This window comes from Crocuta crocuta, unplaced genomic scaffold (assembly GCF_008692635.1).
Source record: "Crocuta crocuta isolate KB4526 unplaced genomic scaffold, BGI_CrCroc_1.0 scaffold35, whole genome shotgun sequence".
Classification (NCBI taxonomy): Eukaryota; Metazoa; Chordata; class Mammalia; order Carnivora; family Hyaenidae; genus Crocuta; species Crocuta crocuta.
In genome coordinates, this window is record NW_027530625.1 from 7,663,994 (window position 1) to 7,668,344 (window position 4,351).

Consider the following 4,351-nt stretch of genomic DNA (forward strand, 5'->3'; position numbering starts at 1 on the left):
CTTCGGCGGCGGGCCCCGGAGACCCTGGTGCTGCAGGTTTGCCGCGAAGGACGAAAGCCGCCGAGTGCCGCAGTTGGCTGTAGGCCACTCCAGACGCGGAGCGGCCGCCCCGTCAGACGTGGTGGCCCCGAAAGTTCCCTCCGTCCGCGCCTCTGGTGCCTGGAGGCGTCAGGGGTGGGGGCCAAGGGTAGCGCGGGACCCGCAAGGGAGCCTCCTGAGCCACGTGGCCCGAGTGGGAAACTCACCGACTTTAGGGCCTCGTGAGCGGCCCTCCCGAGGACGCGGTGCGGCCTGTTTTCCTCTCCAGCGTCCTCCACCCCGGCCGCCGGAGTTTCTTCCTAACGTTGCCCTGATCGCGCTGCCCCCCACTAACTCTCCTTAACCTCCCCAGCACGTGACAACCGTGACTTTTTAGGATGACTTTTTAAGACGCCTGCACTAGGCAGGCTGTGAACCAAGGAAGCAGACTTGGGTACCCCCGGCGCCTTCGTGCCTGGCACAGAGAAGGCAAACGCCGATGGGTTCAAATGGTGTATTTCCCCAAGGGATCAAGACTCCCCTTGCAAGTCTAGCTCCCGATGCATCTGAGCCTCACCATGAGTATTTGATGATAACGAGGTAGGTATGATGCCGCAGAGACTACAGTAACCCGCGGACACCAGGCAAAGTCTGTTTAGGTAACTTCAGAAATACCGACCGGCTTGCCTGGGTGGCTCTGTCTGGTAAGCCTTCAACTTCGGCTCCGGGCGTGATCACGCGGTTGGTGAGTTCGAGCCTCATGTCGGGCCCTGTGCTGACGGCTCAGAACCTGGAGCTGCTTCAGATTCTTTGTCTCCCTCTCTTTGCTCCTCCCGCACTCACACTCTGTCTCTCCTTCAAAAATAAACATTAAAAACAAAAATTTTTTAAGTACCAATACATCTCAGGAGGGGCTACAGGCAGCTTCTGCTGGTCAGAAGGCGGGGTTGCTAGGGGGGCTTGGGCCTCCTGAGCTCTGTGACCTGGACACACTGAAGCCAACAAAGGGACAGGAGAAGCCCCCTCCTCACTGAGAGGAACTTCCACAGGAGCTCAGAATCCGGAGGACCATTCATCTGCTAACATTGAGCATGGGGGTGGGAGGCAGGGGCCTCCCCTCTGGGCTCAGAGAGTGACCTCTGGCAGTTCTGTGATCTCTCTGCATTTCCTCTTTCCAAATGGGGAAAAGTTACGACTTAAACATTTTTTTAAAAAATAGTTTTCAGAGACAGAGCATGAGCAGGGGAGGGGCAGAGAAAGAGAGACACAGAATCTGAAGCAGCTCCGTGCTCTGAGCTGTCAGCACGGAGCCCGATGGGGGACTCGAACCCACAAACCCTGAGATCATGCCCTGAGCCATAAGTCGGATGCTTAACTGACTGAGCCCCCCAGGTGCCGCACGACTTTTTCAAATTAACATTTGTTAAGCGGAGCATGGGCCTGGGGGAGGGGGAGGCAGTGGCTGCCAACAGACCACAGAGAAAGTGACGCAGAGACATTGACCTCACACAGGTCATGGAGGAAGTACACGCTGCCTCAAGGGGCCACAGGAGGTCAAGGCAGAGCACACCCAGGCAGGTAGGACCTGGGGCGCATGCCTTTGTTCGGGCCATGGGCGGGGTGCAGTGGGGGTCCTCAGACCAGGGAGAAGCTGTGTGGGGGTGCGTAAGTGCGCAGGCGCCGCCATCACCCTGGCTGCTCCTCTCCTCCCCGGGGCCTGCGCTCCTATGAGGACCCGCGTCAGGGGAAGGGCTCTGCAGGCTGTGGGGACAGAGCGGCCGTGAGGCCCCAGTCCCGTGGGGCAGCTCGGCTAAACTATTTTTTTTGTTAATGTTTTTATTTATTTTGGGGGGGGGGAGCAGAAAGAGGGAGACACAGAACCCAAAGCAGGCTCCAGGCTCTGAGCTGTCAGCACAGAGCCGGTCGCGGGGCTGGAACTCATGAACCGTGAGATGGTGATCTGAGCAGAAGTACGATGCTTAACCGACTGAGCCCCCCAGGCGCCCCATATTTTTTAAAAGTAATCTCTACACCCGGTGTGGGGCTCGAACCAGCAACCCCGAGATCCAGAGTCGCACGCCCCGCCTCCTGACCCAGCCCGGCGCCCCCGAGGTTGAGGTGTGTGATTTCTCTCGGTGTGATGGAGTTTATGTGCTCTTGAGAGGGAAGCCACAGGGGAAGGGCCATCGCACCGGGGCCTACGACATCCTCGGGTGACACTAGTGATGTTAACCTTGATCACCTGGCTAAGGCGGTGTCTGCCGGCGTTTCCCCTGAAAACTTACTGTTCTTCCCCCTTGTACTTGGAAAGAGGTCTAAAGGAGGTAACTTGAGCCCATCCAAACACGGTTTCTGCTGAAGCAACTTTGACCTTCGCTAGGCTTAGCGTCTGTGCGTCCTGCCTGCGGCCGTTATGACTGCGATGTTCTAATGGTGATTTTCTATTTTTCACACCCTCTGCTAATAGGTTCTGCTGTGAAGAGAATTGCCTCTTCGCTCCCATTTACGTATTCATTCGGTCACTTACATCAGCGCGGGCTTTTGGGTATTTTATTCACGGGTTACATTACGATGGGTTCGTTACTTTGTTGCTCAGGTTATTCTACTTCTGGCCACAGCCACCAGTTTTATGTCTGTCCCTGTGCCCGTCTCCCTTTTTAAAGCACATCATTGGGGCGCCTGGGTGGCTTAGTCGGTTAAGCGTCCGACTTTCGCTTGGGTCATGATCTCGCGGTTCGTGGGTTCGAGCCCCGCGTCGGGCTCTGTGCTGACGGCCAGCTCAGAGCCTGGAGCCTGTTTCAGTCTGTGACTCCCTCTCTCTGACCCTCCCCTGCTCACGCTGTCTCTCTCTCTCTCCTAGAAATAAATAAAAATATAAAAAAGAAACTAAGGAAATGTTTTATCGTACTTTTGAGTTTTCCGTTTCTGCACTTCTTTGTGTAGATCCCTGTTTCAGTCTGATGTTTCTTTTCCCTGAATCAATTCCCTCAGTGTTTTATTTCTGATGTCAACTTTTTAAAAAATGTTTATTTATTCCTTTATTTAGAGTGCAAGTGGGGAGGTGAGGCAGAGAGAGGGAGAGAGAGAATCGGACACAGGCTCCGTGCTATCAGCACAGAGCCGGACTTGGGGCTCGATCCCACAACTCTGAGATCATGACCTGAGCCAAAATCAAGAGTCAGAGGCTTAAAGGACTGAGCCACCCAGGTGCCCCTGTGCTGTCAACTTTTGAAATCTCAAGGACATTTTTATTTTGTTTAACGAATGTTCCTTTTTTTTTTTTTAATAGCATCTTGTTCTTATTTCATGAATGTCTTCCCTAATCTCTAGGATACGGCAGAATTTAAAAAATTTTTCTTTTGGGGCACCTGGGTGGCTTAGTCGGTTGAGCGTCCGACTTTCGCTTAGGTCAGGATCTCGTGGTTCGTGGGTTCAGGCCCCGCGTCGGGCTCTGTACTGACTGCCAGCTCGGAGCCTGGAGCCTGTTTCAGTCTGTGACTCCCTCTCTCTCTGACCCTCCCCTGCTCACGCTGTCTCTCTCTCTCCTGGAAATAAATAAAACAAAAACAAAAAAAAATTTTTTTCTTCTCTCTGCACCATCTCTGTTTACTGTTTCTTCCATTTGTTTATCTGTGTCTCAGGTGACCTGCTTTTTGCAGTGGGTGGCCCTCCTCTCTGCTAAGAGCCAGGGACTAGCAAGGTGGTTGGAAATTCTGTGTGGGGGGGCGGTTTGCTCTGCTGAGTGTTTTCATGGAGGAAACCCTAGTATTTGTGTATCTTTTCTCGTGGTCTGGTCATATTCCCACCAGAGGATTCTAGTCTTCTGCCAGGAAGGTGAAGGCCCATCCGCTGCCTTTCTCTGAGGCAGCAATAACCACAACCATTGTTTAGAACTTAGACCAAGAAAATTATTGTCCCCTAGGCAGCGTATTTTGTCACTGACATTGTTTAGAATTACTGTCGACTCCTCAAAAGCAGAACAGCCACCATTCTTTTTTTTTTTAATGTTTTATTTATTTCTGAGAGAGAGAGAGAGAGACAGCATGAGCAAGGGAGGGTCAGAGAGAGAGGGAGACACAGAATCTGAAACAGGCTCCAGGCTCTGAGCTGGCAGTCAGCACAGAGCCCGATGCGGGGCTCGAACCCACTAACCATGAGATCATGACCTGAACCGAAGTCGGATGCTTAACCGACTGAGCCACCCAGGCACCCATATCAGTCATTCTGTCTTTAAATCCTCTTCAAAAGGGGGCACCTGGGTGGCTCAAGCTGGTTAAGTGTCTGACTTCGGTTTAGGTCATGATCTCACGTTAGGGGCTCGGGTTCAACACTG